The following is a 23,591-nucleotide window of genomic DNA, read 5'->3' as shown; positions in this document are numbered from 1 at the left end:
TACTAAGGCTAGACAGGGGAGGGGACTTGGTCTTCTGGTTGCTATAAATCCTTCCCTTCCATCTTAGAATCAATACTGTGTACTGATCCAGAGGCAGAAGGGCAGCAAGGGCTGGGCACTGAGGGTTAAGGGATATGCCCAGGGTCACCCAGCTAGGAAGTGTCTGAAGCCAGATTTGAACGCAGGACCTCCTGTCTCTCGATCCACCAAGCCATCTAGCAGCCCCTCGGAGCTACCTTTTGATAAGGATACCAAGGCAGTGGGCAGATGAGCCAAGATTCCACCCTGGGGCTCCTGGCCCTGATCCAAGCCCTTTCCAACACAGCCCACTGGGGGACGATGGGACACTCTGCTCATGGCAGGTCTCCAACCCTGGCCAGGTCATGGAGTTCACAACAAAAAGGGTTTTCTGGCCTTAAAATAAGGATAGGTAAGAAAAGGTACATTTTCAAGACTCTCAGCAGGAAGCTTTCACCCACTAAGGGCTGCGTCCTAGACAGATGCCAACCTTCCCTGCCCCCTGTGCCCCTGCTCCTCTGTGGCCTGGGGTTGGCCCAGAAGGGCCCCCCAGAAGATCGGGGAGAGGAGGAGCTGGTGAAGCTGGGAAATCCCCAATCTGTTTGGTCTTTGAATCCTTAGAGCCTGGCACAGGCAAGCTAGGCGCCAACTGAAGACTTGCTTAGATGCAATGGCAGCACCCAGGAGGAGGGTGGGCCCTGGGGGAGGGGGCTTCTGCCTGAGTCTTTGGGGGCCGGATGGGGGGGAGATCCTGCCCTCCCCCTGGCGCTTCCTGCTGAGGAGTAGCTAAGAACAAGGCGGGATGCGTGGAAGAGCCCAGCCAGGGACAGGGGAGCCAACGGGCCGATTCTGCACAGCGTCGGCGGGTCGATAAAAAAACAAACGCGTTATTGACTGGCCCCGCACTAAATCCTGCCGGCAGACAAGATGATGGCACTCAGTATTGACTGCTGAACTAATAACCCGCTTCGCCTGGGTGAAGGATGGGCTCCGCCGTTGGGCCAGGGCCAGAGGGGGGCATCCAGGCCCCTGAGGGTGGCCCAAAGCCTTTGGAGATGAAAGGCTGTAGGAGAACTTTTGTGAGGAGCATCATGGGGGGGCTGGTCATGGGTGGGACTCCTCCTAAGGTCACAGATTTCCATCTAGAAGCAGCCCTTTGAGATCTGTCCAGCCCAACCCCCTCATTTTACAGATTGAGAAACTGAGGCCCAGAAGATTTCCTGAAGGCCCTACGAGATTGTTACGGGGAACATAAGGATGGCAAAGGATTTCCCCAGGCTGGGACAGAGCAGGGGCTGGTAGAGGAACTCCAGAGACATGCCTGTGAGGAAAACGCTACATAAATGGGAGTTATTGTTCTGATTTAGGTAGAAGGGACAGGAAAGGATCAGAAGGCCCCTCCTCAGAAAGTTCTCTATCACAATTCATTAATCTGCTTGTGTTAAGCGAGGCGATGCATAGAGATCTGCTTTACAGTCAAGAAGTTTGAATGATCCAGATTTGAACTCAAGTCTTCCTGATTCTGGGTGCACCACTTCATTGCTCCTCAGTGAAGGACCCCTGAGTTGGGACAGCCAGGTGGCTCAGTGGATAGAGAGCCAGGGCCAGAGAGGAGAGGTCTTGGGTTCAAATCTTCCTAGCGCTATGACCCTGGGCAAGTCACTTAACCCCCATTGCCTAGATATTGCTCTTCTGCCATAGAAACAATTCTTAGTATTAATTCTGAGATGGAAGGTGATAAAAAAAGACCCAAGTTCAAATCCTGATTCTAACCCTTACTGATTCTGTGAGCCTCAGAAGAACAGTCTTTTATTTCTGCCTCCTCGTCATGCTAGGTCTATCACAGTACCTCCCAATTAACTAACTAAACCCAATTAACTAGTTGTAGGGTTGCTGCCGTTCCTGGCACCAGGACAAGAGACTGAAAAGGTCTAGGAGAAGGGCTGGGCACCTGGACTGAGGAGGGGGACTCCCCAGGAGGCGTCGGACAGCCAAAAGTGAGCGAGGGTCCAAGGGAAACGTCTCACGTTAGAAGCATTGGGGCTCACTTCTTCCTTTGACAAGGGGAAAACAGAGGCTCCACTCCGGACCTCTGTGGCAGCTTGGCCAGACTGTGAGAGGAAACACAGGAAGCTTCCAAAGACAAACTGTCAAGGACTCGCCGGCCCTGGTGATGGCAGATTCCATTCACGGATTAATTCCAACATGGATGGCTCGCCAGCTTCCAACCCCCTTCTCTAGTCCATGTGGCTGCGCTTCTTCATTGGATGGGTGCATTTGTGCCATTTATATCAGCGTATAACCCTAGAGGTGGTAACTGGGAAGGTGGTTTCCCCCTTTAGCGAATCCTCTTACAAGACAGTAGATTTCTCTCTTTAAAAAACCACCATCTAAGTCGAGGATGGTTCCCAGAGACCAGAAAATGGGTACAAGGAGGAATATAAGCGGTCCTTCCTGGTCATCCATCCACTTTACAGATGGGGAAAATGAGTCTTGGAGAGCCTAAGTGACTTGTTCAAGGCTACACAGCCCTCTGGGGGCTGTGGATAATTAGGAAGAACCTGAATTCAAATCCAGCCTCAGATACTTCCTAGCTGAGTGATCCCGGATCCTGCTTCACCTCATTTGCCTCAGTTTCTTCATGTGTCAAATGAACTAGAGAAGGAAATGGCTTGCCCCTCCAGGATCCTTGCCAAGAAAAGCCCAAAGAGCAGGAAAGGTCTCCCTCCTCCCTGGCTCCAGGCTTCGGGTCCCCTCAGCTGCCCACAGGGTGACCCTCAAGTACCAACTCAGGAGCTGCCCTTAGCTCTGCCCTCCCACCCGTGCACCCCTCTTTGTGCCCCTTCAGCCTGGGCCCCGAGCCCTGGGTTCCAATGTAGCCTTGGACCCAGCCTAGCTGGGTGACCCTGGGTAAGTCACTTCATCCCTGCTGTCCAGCCTGGACAGCTCTCCTGCCTCAGAACAGACACATGGCCAGGGTTTACTTTAGGAAGGGATGAGCCCTGGCTCGGACCCGTGCCCTCCCCGAGATCCTGGGGCCAGCTGGAGCCCTGACTTCTCCCCCATCCACAAGTAAGAGCTCTAGGCCTCCCCTCCCCCTCTTCTGAGCCTCGGCTTCCTCCCTGCTCCCCCTCCCCCAGCTCCCCGGGAACTGTCTCATTTCCCACCAGGCCCAGCAGCTCGCTCTGGTCTATTTACATGGAAATGGGGAGAATGACGGAGGCTACATTGAAAGGGTCTCCAGAGCCATCCTAGAGCCCCCTCCCCATTCAGGCGCAGCCAGGTAGAAAGCCTGTAGACAAAGGCCTGCAGGGGGCCGGGGAACGCCCACCCGCCACCCCACCCACCCCAGGCAGGGCTCTCCAAGGAAGTCTCTTCCCCTGCCGGGTCCTCAGTTTCTCCATCTGTAAAGTGAGGGCGTCTGCCCAGCCTGAATCTCCCCTTCCCTCAGTCTCCCCCGGCTCCCCTCCCTACCATCCCCTGGGGCAAAGAATGACCAAAGGAGAAGTGACCCCTTCCCCCAGCAGTGGAGGGAGGGAGCGAGCCTGGGGGGGAGGGGCAGAGGCCAGGAGGACTCTGGGAGGGTTAGACCTGGCTGGGGGAGGGTGGGGGAGGGAGGGAGCGAACCCCCTCATTTACAGAAAAGGAAACCGAGGTCTGGAGAAAGTTCTTGTATTTTGCCCCTCCCCCTCTCAGAACCCCCAGGATCATTAAGACAAGTCGGGGGGCTCCTGTCCCCCCAAACCTGCCCTTCTCCACCACAGAGGGAAGCTCTCTGAGGGCAGCTCCGCCTCACTTCCGGCTCCATACCCCCATTGCCTGCCACAGATGCCCACTGACTGCCTGACTGACCAAGGAGGAAGCAGGCCTCCAGCAATGTGGGGAGGAGGGGCAGAGCCTGCAGGCCAAGGGGGTCTGAGGCACCCCCTCCCCCGCCATTCCGGGACATCCCCAGAAGCCTGTCAGGCTGAGAAGGCCGCCTCCAACCAAGGCCATTACGGAGGGGAAACCCAACCCACGGGGGCTGGCAGCTAAAAGCTTCCCAGAGTCCTCTCTGTTATTCTGGAGCAGCTTTAGGAGCTCCGGGGTCCAAGCAGTCTCCTCTCCTCCCCCCATTCTCCCTGTACCCCTCCCTCCCTCCCTCCTTCCTGCCAGGCTCTGGGTCAACCTCTCCAGGCCACAGAGCTGGGCGGGCCTGGGCAGCCCCCTCAGCCTTTGTGGCCTGACCCCTGGGGACAGCTCCTCTCCCCCATAGACCCTGGGCCTCAGTCTTCCCATCTGTTAAATGGAAGGGAAGAGGAGCAGGTAGGGAGCCCCTACTCTTCAACGGGCCTTCCCTAGAGGCCCTGGGGGGCACCTTTGGAGGAGGCCACACTCTGTGAACCTTAAAAGTGCTCCCTTGCTCTGAGGGTGATTTAGCCACCCCGCCTCAGTTTCCACATTGGCCCAGGGGGCTGTGGAGACCCCAGGGAGAAGGGCCAGCTGGAGAGGCTGGGGGGGGGGGGACGGAGCCGTCAGTCACCGCTCAAAGGAATGAGGGAGGGAGAAGGGACACCCCAAACAGCAAAACCTCCTCGTGAGCCAGGCCCACCCTCAGAGGGCCCCGAGGCCCCCACCCCCACCCCCACCCCTCCAAGAGCTTCACCCACCTATCTGCGGTGGGGGGAAACAGGCTCAAAATGGAATGTCTTAGAGGTATTAGAGAGACGCCTTGTTTTAAGCCCTTCCCTTCCCTGGTAGAATCAAGTGAGTATTGGCGGGAAGAGCTACAGAGCTAGACACTTGCCTCCGAAGTGTCCCAGGCCAGACTTGAACCTCCCGAGGGTTTGACAGAGCTGTTAGGCTCTGGGTTCCAGTTCCTCCTCTGCCACGTCTACCTGTGTGACTCTGGGCAAGTCCTCTCCAGGCCTCAGTTTTGTCATCTGTGAAAGGACCTCTCCATCCCCGAGATCTTCGGGACAGGAAACAGAGGCCCTGAGAGGTGAAGAGACTTGCCCCAGGCCACAGGGAGACAGTAAATGGCAGGGCAGGACTCAAACTCAGCTCCTTTGCCTCCAAATCCTTATTTGTAAAACAAGGAAGTACAACCTGACCCTGCAGATCCTTCTAAGTCCAACGCCCAGTGAAAGAGTCACACACTAGACAGGGCCGGGAGGAATTCTCCCAACTCCCAGGCCTGTCTGAGTTCCCAGCAGGCGTCCCTATGTCCCAGTGTCCTCCCCGCTGGGCCGTGGCCAGATTCACTCCCTCCTGTCTCTGTATCCCAAAGGCTCTCTCTTTCCCTCCCTCAATCTCTCTTGTCCCTTCTCCCTTTTCTCCCACAATCTCCCGCCCTCTCTCTCCCCACTCTGTATCTCTCTCCATCCCTCTGTCTCCTCTTCCATCCCTCCCTCTCCCAATCTCTTACCTTCTCTCAATCTCTCCCCTCCTCTTTCCCTCCCTCTCCCTTGTCCTTCCTCCCTCTGTCTCCCTTTCTCCACATGTGTCTCTCTCTCCTTCTCTTTCCCTTTCTTTCTCTCTCTTCTGTCTCCATCTCTCTCTCCCTCTCCCTCAGCCTGTCTCTCTCTCCTTCTCTTTCCCTTTCTTTCTCTCTCTTCTGTCTTCATCTCTCTCTCCCTCTCCCTCAGCCTGTCTCTTTCTCTCTCTTCTATCTCCATCTCTCTCTCCCTCAGCCTGTCTCTCTCTCCTCTTTCCCTTTCTTTCTCTCTCTCTCTTTCTCTCTCTTCTGTCTCCATCTCTCTCCCTCTCCCTCAGCCTGTCTCTCTCTCCTCTCCCATCCCTCCCTCTCCTCATCTCTCTCTCCCTCTCCCTCCCTTCTCTTCCTCCACCCGCCCCTGCCATAATTCCCTCTTGAGAACAGCTCCCAGGCTAAGCCTTCCCCACACACAAAGGAGCAGCATGGAGTGAATTTTCACAGCTGGGTTATAAACTCCTAAAAATAGTGATGGGTGATGGATTAGGGCTGTCGCTGAGTCGCCAGCCGTGGGGGGAAACGGAGAAGAGAGCAGGGGAGAATCAAAGGGCTGGGGGAGGGTCCTTCACTGGCTGGAGCCCCCCCTTCTGCTCAGGCCCAGCTCACTCCTGACTCAGGCGGATGAATGAGTGTGTCTTTGGGCTTCTGGGAAAAGAGGCCTGGGGTGAAACAAAGCCCGATTATCTAGCTATTAATTTACTCCGGGAGAGCCGCTTAGGGAGGCTGGAGTCTTACTCGGGTAGAGAACGCGGAGGATTCACTCTTTTGGCCAGCATCTATTAAGCTCCTACTGTGTGCCAGGCACCCTACTAGGCTCTGGGACTGGATCTGGGATTTCTTCAGTGAGATACGCCAGCGGGGTGACCGGCATCAGCCCTGGACCCGTCCTTTATTTCAGTCACTTCTTTTATTATTTACTGTAGACAAACTAGCCTTTAATCTTTCAGTTGCACATTTCTGGCACTTATTTTCTGCGCAAGCGCCTGGAAGGCCGTAGCAGACCGGAGCCTCTGGCCAGGGTCACGAAGCTCCTCTGGAGGCCCTGCGGCCCCCTCCGTCTGCTATCCCATCCCTGCCTCTCTGGTCCTGGGGATGCAGAGACGAGGAGGAATAGAGCCGGGGCACCGGGCCTGGACACGGGAGGACCTGGGTTCGAATCCGGCCTCAGACACTTTGGGACCCTCGCTAGACAAGTCTCTTAAGCCTGCCGGGCCACTCTTGCCACTCTTCTGTCTACAACTGATACGAGGAGAGAAGGAAAGCGTTTGTGGGAAATGAATGCGGTTCCTGCCTTGGAGAAGTTCTACTCTCCTCGGGGCGACGCACGCACTGAAGTATGAGGGAGCAGGGTTCAAGGAAGGGCGGTGAAGAGAGGTCGGGATGCCGAGGGGCAGGCGGGGAGGTGCGCGGCCGGCGGGCAGCCTGGGCAAGGCGTTCCGGCGCTTAATGGGGGATGGCGAGTGGCTGGGGAGGGGGATACATGGGCCAGCCCTGAGAACCTGGCAGAGCCCCAGAGTTTCGGGAGAGCAATACGGGAGATCCCGGCCCCAGGGAGAGAGGCTCGGAGGCTGGGCTGGCCAGAGGCCCCCCTCCATCTCTTCCAGGGTCAGTGCCAACTCCTGCCCAGGGAGGACGTCTCGGGCGCCCCCAGGGTGCGTGTGTCCGGGACAGTGAAAGGAAGGAGGCCACGCTAACCCTGAAGTAAAGTGCTCTGGAGAACGGGCACCGTCTCGGGCCCAGGGGAGTCCCTCTGCCTCCCCGTCAGCCAGACTCCCCTTCTTTGGCCTCAGCTTGGTGGCCTCTTCCTCTCCTAGGCTGCCTTTACAGACAAGGATGCTGAGGCCCAGCAGGGTCCCCCACTAGTGACCAGGGGTTTAGACCCCGGAAGAGGCCACCTAGTTCAGAGGAGGAAAGGGAGGCTTAGGGAGGCCAAAGGCCTTGCCCAAGGTCAGTTGTGAGCGCCGGCTCAGCGGCCTCTCGAGTCAAGGCTCCCTCCCTGAACCAAGGTGGGCGCCTCCGTGGAAGGGCTGAAGTTCTGGGCTGGGAGCCTGGGTTCAAATGGGGCCTCGGTCCCCAGGCCACACGTTCAGATGCACTTCGCCTGTCTCCTCATTGTTAAAACGGGGGCCTGCGCCCTGCTGAACGCCCCCAGCCGCATCATGTGAGATCGTGTCTGGGGAGGGCGAGATCATGAAGGGGAAGCGGGGGGAAGAGCCCAGAATTCCGGGGGGTTCAGCATCCGCCCCCCAACCTCCAAGTCTCAGCCCAGCCCCAGCGGCTCTCTGGGAAGGTCAGGGAGTGGCGTGTAATTCGCGTGTGTTTTCATCCATTCATCCGCTGCCTTCCCCGAGCCCTTTGCCCGTCCAGCCCCTCCCTGTGCCATCTGGACAGACACCCCTCCAGACCTGGCAGCTCTGGCCTGAGATGCTGCGATGCCAGGCCCTGGCGTGGCAGAGGCCGAGGAAGCTTTTGCAGAGGATGCGGCATCTCCAAGGGAAAGACGCGGGGCTGAGGTCACCCGCAGGAGCGGGCGCTGCCTTCTGCCCCGTCCAGACTCCATCTGGAGGAGCGTCTTCAGGGCTTGGCACTGGACTTTGGGAAGGGCTGGAGGGCGGCCAGAGGAGGGTAACAGCAGGAGGGGAGGCTAGAGACGGGGCTGACCTGCCGAAGCTCCTGGGAAGGCCTGGCCGGGCTCCTGCAGCAGGGACTCGCCTTGGGCCACGTCCCTCTCTGGACCCAGTAAAAGGGGGAGCTTGATCCAAGGCCTCACCCGGGGCCCTGGCTGTGTTGTGCCGGCCGGCTCTGCCCACCCGAGGCATTAAAGTATGAGATGCAGCTGCACCGAAAACATGGATGGAATCCAATTATGCCAGGAAACAAGAAGGGCCGTTTAGCCTAAGTGGGTTATCCCGCCCCAGCTAGGCCCGTGGAATAGGCTTATTAACAAGCCTCCCTCTGTCTGGGGCAAAAGAAGGAAGGGGGAGTCAAAGGCGCCTCTCCCCCAGGCTCGCAGGCCTTTGCTGGAGGCTCTGGCCTGCCTGTCATCAGCCCCTCTCTCCCCCCATGCACCCAAGGGTTCCCCACTTCCTACAGCACTGACAGAGGCAAAGGAGGGTAACAAAAAAAGGGGGGGCAAGAAAAGCCTGGGAAATCCAGCAGGACAGATCAACAGGTCGGAGCTCTGGAGCCTGGGGGACACAGCGGCCACCGAGTCTGGCGGAAAAGTAAACTGAGGCCCAGAAAGGTCCAAAGAGGGATTTACGTTCAGGAAGGGGTGCCCAGCTCCAAACCTGTGATCTCCAGGTCAGATGGGGAGGCCCCCGGGGCCTCAGGCTGAGAGGGTGGCCTTTCCAGGCTCCGGGATGCCTTGGTGGGTGCCAGTCCCAGACTTTTTGGAGATCTGGCTTCTTGTCATTAAAGTTTGAGGCAGGAGCCCCCAACTCTCCCCTGAAAAGGGCGATGCTGTGGAGGCTTGACGGAGCCTTTATGAATGACAGTGAACGAAAAGAATGTAGCTTTCAGGACTCATGAGGTCATTGGACACATTTGGGAGTGTCACAAATGCAGGGCTGGCATTGCACCAAGGAGGCCTCCGTGATGGGCGCAAACTCCCGCTGGGATCTGTAGAGGCAGCACAGGGCACCTACGGCCTCCTGTAAGAGAGACGGAAGGGGGCCAGCCTCAAGGCAGGAAGGTGAAGAAAACCCAGACAAGCTTGCCGTTGGGAGCTTCCATTCCGACACCAGAGATGGACAAGAGAGATCCAAGGCCGGGAGTCCAGAGGCCTGGGTTCCAGTCTGGCTGGGTGACCCTGGGCCAGTCACTTTACCTCGCTGGCCTCCGTTTCCTAAATGGGCTGAAGAAGGATCTGAACTTGGGATTTTCTCCCTGGAGGCCCAGCTCCGGGCGTTCTCTCCATCCCCAGCCATCTCTGTGTTCAAAGGGAGGAGGCGTTTGGCTCCTGGAGCCGGCTCAAGTTCCGGGTGAAGCAAACCCAAGCAGTGCTCTGGGGAGGCGCGAAGGGCTTCCCTTACAGGGTCAGCCAGGAAAAGGGGCATCTCTGGAATTCTCCTGGAGGATGGACTTGGGAGTCACGACAGAAGAGGTCCCCGCTCGGCCACCAGCCTCCGTGCCTTCCTCTGAGAAATGGGTCACCTCACAGGTCCAACGAGGGGTGCTGAACACTGCCGTCCGCGGATCAGGAACGGGCGTGCTCCCCGCCTTCTGCTGTCTCTGGGACCTCCTTTGTCCGCTCTATGATGGCCTCTCGGGGATCAATGCTGCGAAATGGGCTCAGACCAAACAATCCCTCCTACTTCAACCACTCAGGAAGCAATCGCTGTGCACAAAGCCTCCCTACGGACCTCAGGAGGGCCCGCCAGCTCCGAAAGGGTCACCTGCGCCAGGCCTTGGGGCCCCTGCGGACCGCCTGGGCGGGGGGAGAATTATTTCAGTCCCATCAGACTCTCTGGGGCCCCGTTGGGGGTTTTCTTGTCAGATACTGGACTGGTTGGCTGTTTCCTTGTCCAGCCCCTAGATGGACAGATGAGGAAACGGAGGCAAGCACAGAGACATGACTTGCCCAGGGTCACACAGCCAGGATATATCTGAGGCCACATTTGAACTCGGGTCCTCCTGACTCCAGGCCCAGTGCTCCGGGTGCTGCGGTGCTGCGGCATCGCTTAGCTGCCCACAGAAGCCCCAGCAAGCCTCAACCCTGCCAAGGCCCAGCCATCTTGAAGGGAACCCAGGAGTCCGGGGGGCAGCGGTGAGGAGGGAGGAGTGCATTGTGGGCCTGGGGCTCTGCGTCACTCATTCATTCAACAAGCTTTATTAAGCCTCTGCCATACACCAGCCACTGGGCAGGCTGTCAGGATCCAAAGATGAAATAAAGCCCATCCGAGCCCCCGGGGACCTCCGGAATAAGCACCCCTTGAACTGGGACGGCGCATGGAAGGGCAGGGGAGGCTCACCCCAAGGGGGGAGGGGGGGGCAACCGTCTGTAAGCACCAAAGGAAGAGCCGTTGCATGCGAGACAGATTAGATTTCTGCTTGGCCCTGGAGGGAAGAACCCAGACTGGGCCGAGAGCAAAGCAAGGAGGAGCTCTGAATGGGCCCTGCCCGGGGAGCAAGTGGCCTGGGCGGCCGAGACAGAAATAGAGAGAGACAGACAGACAGACAGAGAAATAGAGAGACAGAAGGGCAGAGACAGAGACAGAGACAGACAGAGATAGAAATAGAGACAGAGACAGACAGACAGAGACAGAGGGGCAGAGACAGAGACAGACAGAGACAGAGAAATAGAGACAGACAGACAGAGAAATAGAGACAGAAATAGAGACAGACAGACAGAGACAGACAGAGACAGAGAAATAGAGACAGACAGACAGAGAAATAGAGACAGACAGACAGAGACAGAGGGGCAGAGACAGAGAAATAGAGACAGACAGACAGACAGAGACAGAAATAGAGACAGACAGACAGAGACAGAAATAGAGACAGACAGACAGAGACAGACAGAGACAGAGAAATAGAGACAGACAGACAGAGACAGACGCAGACAGAGAGTGCAGGGCGACAGGGGGCACCCCTTGGGCAGGAGGTGACCAAGATGGCCTCCAACGCTGCTGCCAAGGCTGTGAGCCGAGAAGCACGCAGCAAGGAAGGCCCAGCCTCTCTCCAGGCTGAGCCGCATCCCTGGGACAATGGTGGACATTGGCCGGATTAAGACGTGGGAAAGCGTTGGGTCCGGTTTTCCTTCCTATAAAGTGCAGGGGCTGACCAGATGCCCTCCCGGCCTCTCCCAGCAAAGTGGCCTGTGTAGAGGATGGACTCGCCGCGGGGGGCCGTCAGGCCTCAGTTTCTCCGCATGTACGTGCGGCGGCTTCTCCATTGCTAGGCGAGGAGGACGGGCTCGGGGGGGCCCCAGTGCCGGAGCAGGAGGGCCCTGAAGGTCATCTTGGGGGATGTGGGAAGACAAGGAGAGAGAGCAGAGCCGGTGCAGACGCGGCCGCCCCTCCCTGGGCTCCGGGGGGCCCCCCCCGGCTGTGCGCAGAGAGCCCCGGGGGCCTGTCCGTTCCAATCTGCCCCCAGTGCAGACAAGGCTCAGGGTCTCCGCGGGGCTCCGGCCCCAAATCTAATTGTGGCAGATGCCTGCGTGGGGCGGCGGCGCGCCTTCCGGCCCAGGAGCGCAGAGCAGGGGGCGGCCGCGGCGCTCCTCCAGGAGACGATTAATCTGGGCAGCCGAGGGGCGGCTGGACAAGTTCTTCCACCCAAATTAGATTCCGGCCCGTCTCATAAATCTTCCCCAAACTCTCCTCCCGGAGAGCCGGCCGCAGCCGGCGGAGCCCGCCACGCGCGCAGCCTGGCCCGGACGTGGGAGCTCAGGACCCCGGCCGAGGGCCTGCCCCGCCGGGATCGCTGCCCGGCCTGCCGGGGGAGAATCTGCACAAAGCCCGTCCGGCGCTTTGCCCGGGTTCCCTTCCTGGGCCCGAGGGGGTCAGGGCCGGGGCCCAGGCTGACAGACCCACATGGCAGGGCAGCAGCTACCGACTCCTGGCGGGTTCCCTGAAGGAAGTCCGGAAGTCCTGGCCCGAGAGCAGGCTGCCAGGGTGAGCCCCCCGACTCCCCTCTGCCCAGGCCAGACGGACCCCAATCCCCCTCCTGTCAAAGGAGCCAAATCGAGCGCGTAGGCAGCGTCCGGCCCCAGAGGGAGGGGCAGGGAATTAAGTGGGGTCTCCTCCAGAACAGCTGGTCGCCCTTATCGGGCCCCGCCAGGGCTTCTATTCTGGAGGGGGGGTGACACGTCAGCCCGGGTCACAGCAATGCGCCCACGAAACGATGCGGGCCCTGGGGAGGGCCACAGAGGGCGCGACGGCCCCTGGGGAAGGAGAAGGGCATGACTAAGGGGGCTGCGGGGCCTAGCAGAAGAGTCCTTAGTCGGGTAGCCCGGGTTCAAGTCCCACCGAGACACTGACTAGCCTGACAGTCCCAGGCAAATCCCTTAACCCCTGGCAGCCTCGGTCTTCTCCTCTGCAAAATGGCCACCATAACAGCATCTCCCAAGCCTCGAAATGTCGTGTCAATCAGCAAAGACGTTTATTAAACCTGCTATGGGCATAGAAAGGAGAGAGGGGAGGGCTGTGGGGGAAGGGCAGAGAGCGAGGGGAGGGGGCAAGGCTGGAAAGGCCCCGAAAGGCGGTGTGTGAGTGTGTGTGTGTGTGTGTGTGTGTGTGTGTGTGTGTGAGTGAGTGAGAGAGAGAGCGGGAGGGAGAAAGAGGGAGAGGGAGAGAGAGAGAGAGAGAGAGAGAGAGAGAGAGACACAGAGAGAGAGACAGAGAGAGAGAGAGAGAGAGAGAGAGAGAGAGAGAGAGAGAGAGACACAGAGAGAGAGACAGAGAGAGACAGAGAGAGACAGAGAGAGAGACAGACAGAGACAGACAGAGACAGAGAGAGAGAGACAGATACAGAGAGAGACAGAGAGACAGAGAGAGAGACAGAGACAGAGACAGAGACAGAGAGAGACAGAGAGAGAGACAGAGAAAGACAGAGAGAGACAGAGAGAGACACAGAGAGAGAGAGAGACAGAGAGAGACAGAGGGAGAGACAGAGAGAGACACAGAGAGAGAGAGAGAGAGAGAGAGATGGGGAGGGGGGGAGAGGGAGGAAGGGAAGGAGGAAAGGAAGTGTGGGGGGGGAGACGTGGTTAGACCTGGCTCTCTGAGACCACTCCGGAGTGCGGCAGCCCCTAACACTATGTAATGGGAGCTCTTGCTATTACTGAAATTGTCTGACAAGTTGAACCCTCTCAGGAGGCCGGAGGGAGGGGCCGGGGAAAGAAGACCCCCCAAGCCCTGGCTCCAAACACAGGGCCGCGGCCTTCCCTGGGCTGGGAGACGCATGGCTCTGCTTCCGTCGCTCTAGAAGGTTCCCTCTTCATGCTATAGACTCTCTACGGCGCCATAACAACAAGCAAAGCATTTCCTCCGACTCCCTTTGTTTCTGAAGCCAGGCTGCACTGTCTCTCCCCTCTTCTCCGTCTCTGTCTCTGCCTGTCTCTGGGCCTCTCCCGTGCCAGCTCATCTGCAGGAATTCCCAGAGGCCCCTTGGCTCCGCCGCCCACCTGCCCCTCGCCAACAGAGCTGCCCTCTTCCTCCTGGCAGCGGCCGGCGCCCTGATCTACGGGGTCTCTGCAGGCACTAATACCTTTGTGCCACCAAAACGTTTGTTTTCCCTCCCCGGCAGAATGCAATTAGCATCCGCTGGGAGCGACGCTGGCGGTGTTTTACGGGGAAGACGCTCCGCACCGCCCGACCACAGGGGCATTAAAATAAATGATGACACCAGTTAAGGCGCCCGTGATTTGCATCCCTGCAGAGCGGCACCTCTGCCCAAGTCCCGCTCTGCTCCCTGCTCCGCCCCTCCTCCCCCAGCCCAGCCCTCTGGAAAGCTCCCAGCGCCACCCGCCCGTCTCTGCCCCAACACCTGGCACAGTCCCGGAGAGGAGGCCCTGTGCTAGGGGTCCAGAGGGGAGAAGGGAGTGGTGACTCAACTGTAGAGACGTCTCAAGGGAGCTGGGCGCAGGGTGCAGGGAGAAGCCCCTGAAGGCCTTGTGTCTTAGGGACATCCTGGAGGGGCTGTGGGGTGTATGCACTGAAGGAGGCTGGAGGACGAGGGCCAGGATGGTCGTCAGAGGCAAGAGGGGGGACTCTGTGGGGCGATGGCCAAGCAGAGAGAAGAGGGCGACGCACGAGGAGGGGGAGAGTCCAGGACGGCTCCAGGCTTCGGATCCTGGAGGATGATGGTGCCCTCAACAGAACCAGGAAAACCTGAAGGGCTGGGTTTGGGGGACTTGGGGAAGCAAATGAACTCTCCTTGGGATAAGCCACGTTTGGCACCCAAGGGAAAGCCCGGGGGAGCTGGACTGGACTTGAAGGGAAAGACGAGGCTGGACACGGACTCAGGGTCATGTGGGAAGAGGTAATGGCTGAACCCGTGAGGGCAGATGAGATCATGAAGATGCACGTGTGCGTGTGCACACAAAGAGAAGAGTGTCCAGGACAGGATGTGACCATTAAACCTGGGCCCAGAAAAGGGAGGAGCTGGACCGACTGACGTCACACAGGTGGTGGTCGTTCAGTCCTTTTAGTTGTGTCCAACTTCATTTGGGGTTTTCTTGGCAAAGATACTAGAAAACTCTGCCATTTCCTTTTCTAGCTTTTTTGACAGATGAGGAAACCGAGGCAAACAAGGTGAAGTGACTTGCCCAGGGTCACACAGCTAGGCCATGTCCAAAGCCACATTTGAACTTGAATCTTGTTGACTGTAGGGGCAGCGCTCTGTCCACCAGGCCGTCTAGCTGCCCCCACACAGGTAGTAACTGCAAGCTCTAGGCTGCGGCCTTCTTTTGAGTTAAGCGAGCACTCATTACTCCCTCAGCACAAAACACTGTAAGAACATCCCAGTGTGCCCTGTGCACGCTTCCTGCTATGTCCCCTGCATCCTCCCCGACATCCGGGAGCCCCACTGGTGCACAGGCCAGTGCCCAGAGGCCAGCCCAGGCCATGGGACCCCAGATGGCACCTTAAAGCATGAGGCAGGGCACGAAGGGCCCAAGCCTGGCTCTCTGTGCTCTCGTCGGCCACAGGCGGGTCACGGCATGGGAGACTCAGCCATCGCCCCCTCCTCGTTTTACAGCAAAGGGATGTGCGGGGAGGGTGTCACCCAGGCCACACAGTCAGGACCAAGGACAGCTCCCCAGCAAAGACAAGTCTGGGTAAGATCTGGGTGCCAGGGCACCGCAGGGGCCTGTGGGACTGAGGCCCTCCCTTGGGCCTCCGGGGCGGTGCCTTTGGCCAAGTAGGGTTGCCTCATGGGTCGGAGGGGGAGGAGGACCAGAAAAGGGTAGTGAAACCGGGCCAGCCTCGTCAGAGGGCACCAACAGGGGAGGGCAGGGCTGGAGGGCACAGAGAGGGAGGGGGATCTTCCCGCCCCCCAGTCTCTCGGCCTTGGTGCTCCCCTCTTCCACACTGGGCCCTGGAGAACAGGTCTGTGCTGCGTCTCAAGCTCTGGCTTGTTTCCCTCCGGAGGCCGCTCTGTCCCGGCCTCCCTCCCCCTGCCTCCGCCTCTCTGCCACCTAGCTAGGGAGGGCCTCAGGGGTGCACTTTATCCCAAAAGCTCTCCCCTGCTGGGAAGAATAAAGTTGTGCTGCCCAGAGACAGCCGCCGCTTGTGCCGCCCTTGAATCCATGCTGAGGCCGGAAGCCTCCCCAGGGGAGTGAGGCTGGCTGTCCTCTGGGGGCCGTAACCAGGAGATGGAGGCAGCCTGTGCGTCAGCGGCTTGGGGCCCAGGGAGCTGGCAGGGAGGCTAGAGAAGGAACCACAGCCCTAAGGGCCCCACCAGCAGGGCGCAGGCGGAGAACTCGGCTCTCCTCTGCCTCGGCATTCTGGCCCTGTTCCGCCCGGGGTCTCCCCCAGACCAAGCAGGGGGAGCAGCCCAGGGGATGAGGCTGAGGGCCTTCGAAGGCGTCGCATCCATGTTTGGGGCCAGGAGCCAGGCAGGGTAGCCCCCCAGGGGGCCCTTGGGAGTGGGACGCCAGGGAGTCCGGGGTCATCGCTGCAGGCACACGCACATGGCAGGCCACCTCCAAGGAAAGCCCTGACCCCTCCCTCTGTGCCAGCTCAGACATGCTTCCTTCCCTCCTTCCTCCCTTCCCTCCCTCCTTCCCTCCTTCATTCCTTCCTTCCTCCTTCCCTCCCTCCCTCCTTCCTCCTTCATTCCTTCATTCTTTCCCTCTTTCCTCCTTCCTCCATTCCTTCCTTCCCTTCTTCCTTCCTCCCCTCCCTCCTTCCTTTCTCACTTCCCTCCCTCCTTCATTCTTTCCCTCTTTCCTCCTTCCTCCCCCTTCCTTCCTCACTTCCCTTCCTCCCTCCTTTCCTTCCTTCCTCCCTTCCTTCCCTCCCTCCTTTCATTTCTTCCCTTCCTTCCTTCCTTCCCTCCTTCATTCCTTCCTTCCCTCCTTCATTCTTTCCCTCTTACCTCCTTCCCTCCCTCCTTCATTCCTTCCTTTCCTTCTTCCTTCTTCCCCCCTTCCTTCCTCACTTCCCTTCCTCCCTCCTTCCTTCCCTCCCTTCTTCCTTCCTTCCCTTCTTCCTTTCCTCCTTCCCTCCCTCTCTCCCTTCCTTCCTTCCCTTCCTTTTTTCCCTCCCTCCTCCCTTCTTTCCTTCCCTCCTTTCATTTCTTCCCTCCCTCCTTCCTTCTCTCTCCTCTCCCCAACATCTCTCCACTTCCTTTCAAGCAGCAGCAGGAGTCATGGCCTCCTGAGCCTCTGGGCACAGCCAGCATGAACTGGGCTGCCTGGGCCAGCCCACTGAGCTGCACGTGAAAGGCTGCCACAGGCAGGCAGAGGCCAAGGACCAGGGAGCCGGTGCCGGGGGCTGAGGCTGCACAGGTCTCCCGGAGCCCTCTGGGAGAGGCAGCTCTAGGCCTCCAGGGCCGGCTCAGCTCAGCATCACATCACAGCCCGGAGGGGAAGGGCTATGAGGGGTCCTCCACACCAGCCCCATCACTCTCCTTGGGGAAACTGAGGCCCAGGGAGCAGAAAGGACTCGCCTAGGTCTCTCCAGGAAGAGAATAAGCATTGATATGGCACCTATTGCATCCCAAGCTCTTTGCAAACAGCAGAGGAAGGTTCCAGTATTACCCCATTTTACTGATGAGGAAACTGAGGCAGATGAGACCAGGGGGCGGCCTGCTATTCTCTACCAGGAGGAGAGTGAGGCTGATATCGCCCTTTGGACCATCCCGCCTCCCGGGGACCCCAGAAGGACTCCCCATCCCCACAGGAAGCAGAGGGGGGCCTCTGAAACATCACCCATCCCCTCCTCTGCTATGACCTTGGTGGTTCAGCTATGGGCTCTATCCACACGCACTGAGCACCTACTGTATGCACAGCCCTGCACATGCGACTCTGACCCTCTCATTTAGCAAATGACCAAACTAAGGTGAAAGTCACGGAGCTACCCGGAGGCAGGATTTGAACCCAGGGCCGGACCTCCAGTGAAGGGGTCTCCCCATTCTAATTTGGGGCCACATTTCCTGGCTCCCAGAGTGACTTTCCCCACAGAAGGGAGGACCCTTAAAGCTCCCCCGGGCCGAGCATCCCGGGGTGCTGAGGAAATGCTGGGGGAAGGCAGCCTCCAGAGTGCAGGCTCCAGGCGGCCTCAGCAGCCTCCCCTGGCAGGAGGAGGCACTCCGGGCGTGGAAGTTGAGCTGTGAGCCTTCCCGGCTCTCCCCCCGCCTCAGCACCCTCCAGAAGGTGAGAAGGGGAGGAGGTGCGAGGGTTCGAGGGGTGTGAACCCCTCCCTCCGCGGCAGCCAGCACCCGGCTAATTAGCATTTCCGCAGCAGCAGGGGGGCTGAGGACACTTTGGGGAGCCCATGGCAGGCAGGGCTGGAGTGGCTGCGGACCCGAGTTCAAATCTTGCCTCTGCTGCCTGCCTTTGTAACCCCATTTCCTCAACTGTAAAATGGGGAGGGGGCTGGCCGGCGGGCCTCTGCGCCGACTCCGTCCCTAACTCCACACGGGGGCCATTGCGGAGGCAAAGCTCCTTTGATCGCTCCGCTTCCGGCCTCGGTTCAGGCGAGCGTCCCCCGGAGCGGGCTCCTGGGGGGCCGGGATGGGCAGGAGCTGGAGCCCGCACCGGGGTGGGCTTCCGGAAGGGGAAAGGGGAGGACGAGAGAGCCTGGAGCTCTGGGGGGCCGCCCGTGAGACCGTGGGGGGGAGCCCCGAGCGCCCGTCTGTCTCGGACACCTCCGTGGAGGCTGAGGGGACGAGAAGGGTCCGTGTCTGCGCTCCCCGGGAGGGCCCAGCCAGGGCTCAGAGGAGATCTAGAGGTGCCGCCCCCCGCGCATGGCGGTGCTGCTTTCGCGGTCGCCCAGCCCTGGTCCAAACAGAGAGGTGACGAAGAGAGCCCAACCCAAGGCCGTCTCCAGCCCCCGCTCTGGGCTCCGGGGACTCCGGGCCCAAGAAGGAGGCGTGCCAGGCGAGGGGCACAGCCTGGACAAAAGCAGGCAAGGGGGAGGTGGCCAAGGCCCCCAGGCTCAAGGCAAGGGGATGGCAAACCAGCACCCAAATTAGAAAAGGAGAAACGTGTGCGAGGAACGTAAAGGGCTGCAGGGAGGAAGCCGAACGCGGCGGATCTGAAGTCAGAGCAGCCGGCCTGGAACCTGCGAGACCACGGACAGGCCACTTAGCCTGCCCGCTGAGGGCGTCCCACCAGATCGGGCCAGACCCCCAGGGAGGCGCAAGGCGGATTTCCAGGCTCCGTGCATCTGGACGGGTGAAAGAAGGGCATCTGTTTTTATGGCGGAAATGCAGTTGAGAACAAAACACGATCCTAAGGAAGGGCCAGACAGGCAGAAGGGCCTGCGCCCCAAGGAAGGGGTAGGAACCCCGAGACGGACAGTTGTGGGGAGCCTTCCCAGCGGTGACATTCTCTGCTGTAACCCAGGTGTCTTCCAGCTCTAAAATTCCAGGTTCTAAGCTCCCTCCTACTTGCTCCGACTCCCCCGTTCTAGGCTCCCCCGGCACGGAGTCCCCCGTTCTAGGCTCCCCCGGCACGGAGTCCCCCGTTCTAGGCTCCCCCGGCACCGAGTCCCCCGTTCTAGGCTCCCCCGGCACCGAGTCCCCCGTTCTAGGCTCCCCCGGCACGGAGCCCCCCGTTCTAGGCTCCCCCGGCACCGAGTCCCCCGTTCTAGGCTCCCCCGGCACGGAGCCCCCCGTTCTAGGCTCCCCCGGCACCGAGTCCCCAGCTCTCCTTCTGATGCTCTAAGATCACCTAATTTCCCCAGAGCCGCCACATTCCTTCCGTCTAACAGACAATGCCATTAGCAGATAATGCGTTTCAGCCCTGGAGCGCACCCAGAACCGCGCTTCTAGACCCCATGACATCAGCCTGGACATTAGGAGACCGACGGCCGTCTCAGAGCCTAGATGCGATGTCCGGGGGGGCCTTGAAGGCTGGATCCGTCCGGATGACTAGACTCCAGGGGGGTTCTTGGGGGTGCCGGCAGAGGGAGGCTCTGGCGTGGGAGGGGGCCCTTCCTGGGACTCCCCTCACCTGGAGGAGGCCAGGGGGCTCTGGGGAGGACTCCCAGATGGGGAGGGCAAACCTAAACGGTCACCAACCTTAGACATCACCTGGCAGAGGAGATGGAACCCCAAAGTGCTTGCCCCAGGGTACACTTTCTACCCCATCACTGAGGGCCTGGAGGCTCTGATCTTCCCTTAGGTGCACCCAATCCTGGCTTTCCTAGGGGAGCTCTCCCAGAGCCTGGGAGCTTGACCTGAACTCAGAAGACCTGGGTTCAAATTCCAGCTGTCATTGAAAGCCCCAGGGCATGTCCCAAGAAAAAGTCCTTGGGCCTCAGTTCCCTCATCTGTAAAATAGGGGGATTGGCCTAGATGGTGTCTGAGGCCCCCTCCTGCTTGGGATCCAGGATCCCATGACCCTAAATCACAGCTCCATGAGACTCCTGTCCTGGGTGGGAAGGCCATGAAAGGCTCTGCACAATGTGGCCTCCAGGGGCAGAGAGCCAGACCTTTCAGATGTGGCCTCACTGGGTGACCCTGGCCAAGTCACATACCCTCCTCTGCCTAGCCTTTACTGCTCTTTCTGCCTTGGAACCGATACACAAGGTTATTTAGAGAAAAAAAAGTGGCATCAGACACCATCTTAGTCTGAATTCTGGGGGCAGCAGCTGTGTCACAGTGGAGAAAGCTGGGCTCAGAGTCCTGGGTTCAAATTTGGCATCAGACACTCCTTGCTGCATGGCCCTGGGTAGGTCGCTTCCCCCATTTGCCTCCGAATTGTTGCTAGGACAAAATGTCTGGGTTCTTTAAGAAGAATCTGACATTCTTTGGCCAGGTGGCTCGGCCCCCCTCCCCTCCATCCTCCCAGAGAAAGACTCTCACCTTGGCCACCAGGGAGCCGCGACCTCATTGGTCTCTTCCCCTCTCCAGTGCGCACAGGAAATTGCCAATTATAGTGGGAGCTGCTCGCCCTGCACACGGCCTCCTGACGGATCCTCACTTTCCCAGCAGCTGACGAGCAGTGACCCGGGGGTCTGAGCGGACGCCCAGGAGGAGCCGGCTCCCAGGGGAGGCCATGTGCCTTCCCAGCATCCTCAGGCTTTGGGGGGAGGAAGAAGGGGGGAGAAGAGGCAAGGGGACGCTTATGAACCTCCCGTCAGTCATTTATCCTGCTGTCATTCGGTCCTTTCAATCATGACTGACTCTTCCTGACCCCATTTGAGGTTTTCTTTGGCAGAGATGCCAGCACAGTTGGCCTTTTCCTTCCCCAGCTCATTTTACAGATGAGGAAACTGAGGCCAACAGGGTGAAGTGTCTGGCCCAGGATGACAGCTTTGAACTTGGGAAGGAGAGTCTTCCTGATTCTAAGCCCTGGCCTCTAACCCTTGCACCACCCAGCCACCTCTGCTAAGTGCCTGCTAGATGTCAGGCCTCAAGGAGCCTCTAGTCTACTAGAAACAACACAGAGCCTGATTAGAAAATACAAAGTATAAACTAGACAAAATAATTGGACGTTCTAAGGATGGAAGGAATCAAGGAAGGCCACCTGAAGGAGGCAGCATTTGAGGAAGAATCTTCTTAAAGAGGGAGCTAGGTGTCCCTGACAGGGAGGAAACTGACGCACAACACAAAGGAATTGCCCAGGATCACATGGTTTGCAGAGGGCAGAGCCAGGATTCACCCTTGGATCTCTCCCGTGTCCAAAGCCCAGGCTGGGTATGGGTATGGGTGTGCCAGGGCAGACGTTACCCTTGGCCTTCCCAATGGCACAGCACAGCCCTCCCTCTACCCGTGCCCATGGTCCAGAGTGCAGATGTTTCTGCCATATGGGAGCACGGGGGCAGATCCGAGCCTTGGCCCCTTGGCTCAGTCTAGTAGAAGAATACGACACAAAGCAGGATACAATTATATATAAATATATATATACATATATAAATATGCTACGATAGAATAGAATACATAATATAATATGCTAAGCGGAAGAGAGCAGGTATTAGTCATGGAGAAGGGTGGATGGATCTGGAAGGCTTCTCGGAGGAGGCAGCATTTACACTGGCCTTAAAAGGGCAGATGAGAATTCAACATTGTGGCAAAAGGTTATTTCCAGGACGTACGGGGCAGGTGAGTTTTATCCTCCTCGGCTTTCACAGCCCGTGAGTGCTCACTGATAGATGGGGCCAAGGATATGAAGAGGGCAGAGGAACTCCCTCTCACTGGCTCACGCCGCCCTGAATCCAGCCCCAGAACATCTTGGGAGAAAAGAGGATTGACAAGCTCGGGAAGGAGGCCTGACGTCCGAGTGACCTGTGCCATTGTGCACATGGTAGTAAGCGGAACTCTTCCCTACCAGCCTCTGCTGAAGTGGGCTGTGGCTTGGCTCTAAGGAAGGAGGTGAGCCCGGTGGCCATCCTGAGTGGTCTGGGGGAGGAGGAGGAGAGGAAGGGGTCCTGGAGCATTGCATGGGATTAAAGTGGAATTAAAGGAGAGGGAAGAGGCCAAGATGGGGCCATCCAGGGCTCCCCAGAGCCTTGTGGGGCCCTGTGTATTCCTCTCACAAGTTCAATGGGCTCCTACGTTTACTGGCTTGGCCACGGGAAGGTCCCATGACCCCCCAGGCTGGGTTGGAATTCAAAGGAGTCATAGACTGAGAGTCCATCTTCCTCTTCTTACAGATGAGGAAATGACTTGTCCAAGATTTTAAGTGGCACAAAAGAGAATTCGAACCTAGAGTCCGGGCCTCCCAACCCAGTTGCCAGTGAGAACAGCTGACATTTCTATGGTCTTTTGAGCTTTATAGAGGGCTTCCCATACATGATTTCATTTGACCCTCATTTGAGGTCAGGACTCTTCTTATCCCTTTCTCCATGCCTCCTCACTCAAGTGTCCAAGACAGGATTCAAACCCAGGTCCTCCTGACTTTAGGTCCATCCCTCTACCCCCTGCACCACACTGCCCATCCAAAATGGGGGAGGGGGGCCTCTGTGCTCTCCCCTCCCTCTCCCCCAGCTCCAGCCTTGGCGAGGGGCCTGGGCACCGATTTTTAATGACAAAAAGATCTTGCAGAGTCGGTCATACGAAGGGCTCCGACAGGCCGTCTCAGATCTCAAAGACGCACTTGGATCTGTCAAGGAAAGCCTTCTCCAAGGAGGGAGGGGGAGGCAGGCCGGGAAAGGCCGAGAGCACGCTGACCACAGCACCGGGAACAGGCTCCCTTCACAAGGAGCAACTGGGTCAGCTGGCTTGTTGGTTTTAGGTGCAGGAAAAAGGCCGACGGTGCCGCTGAGCTTTCTGGGGGAAAGGGAGCTTGTTGGAGGACAAAGACTGTTGGAGCCTCAGAGGGGAGAGGGGACATCCAGAGAAGGCCCAACAGGACAGCACTTACCCAAACAAGAATCCCTTCTAACTACATGGTCCCAGCCAAACATTACTTGAATACCACCAGTGATGGAGACCTCATTACCTCCAAGCTAGACTCCTCTGCTGTGGAACAGCTCTCCTTACAGCCTGGTCTCTTTACAGCTTCCCTTTATTGCTCCTGGATCTGCCCTCTGAGACCAAAAAGAACTTAAGAGCTCCCATTTCCCATCTCCAAGCCTTTGAACAGACTGCCTTCCATGCCTGGAACACACTCCACCCTCATCTGTGCCCCAAAGAGTCCAAACTTCCCCAAACTAGGTGGATGGAGAGCCAGGTCTAGAGACGGGAGGTCCTGGGTTCAGATCTGGCCTCAGACACTTCCTAGCTGTGTGACCCTGGGCAAGTCACTTAACCCCACTGCATAGCCCTTACTGTTCTTCTGCCTTAGAATCAATATGGAAGGTAAAAATTAAAAAAAAAAGCTTACCTCAAGGGCCAACTGCTCCACAAAACCTCTTTCTGAACCTCCCCCCTCCCAATCTGCTACTGCTTTTATCGTTCCCTCATCAAGGCATCAGAGATTCTTTTCTCCTAACCTATTAGGAAGCAATTAGGTGGCAGTGTTGATCTTGGAGTAAGGAAGACCTGAGTT

At 58.4% G+C, this 23,591-nt stretch overlaps 1 protein-coding gene across 2 annotated transcripts in view; it reads right to left on the bottom strand.

The window, feature by feature from the left end:
• The window catches only part of MACROD1 (mono-ADP ribosylhydrolase 1), a 142,876-nt gene that overhangs the window by 58,434 nt on the left and 60,851 nt on the right, over positions 1-23,591 (bottom strand). The gene's annotated exons all lie outside the window — the stretch shown is intronic.

This window comes from Monodelphis domestica, chromosome 6 (assembly GCF_027887165.1).
Source record: "Monodelphis domestica isolate mMonDom1 chromosome 6, mMonDom1.pri, whole genome shotgun sequence".
Taxonomy (NCBI): Eukaryota; Metazoa; Chordata; class Mammalia; order Didelphimorphia; family Didelphidae; genus Monodelphis; species Monodelphis domestica.
Note: the sequence above shows the minus strand (reverse complement) of the source record. Positions and strands in the feature narration are given on the sequence as shown.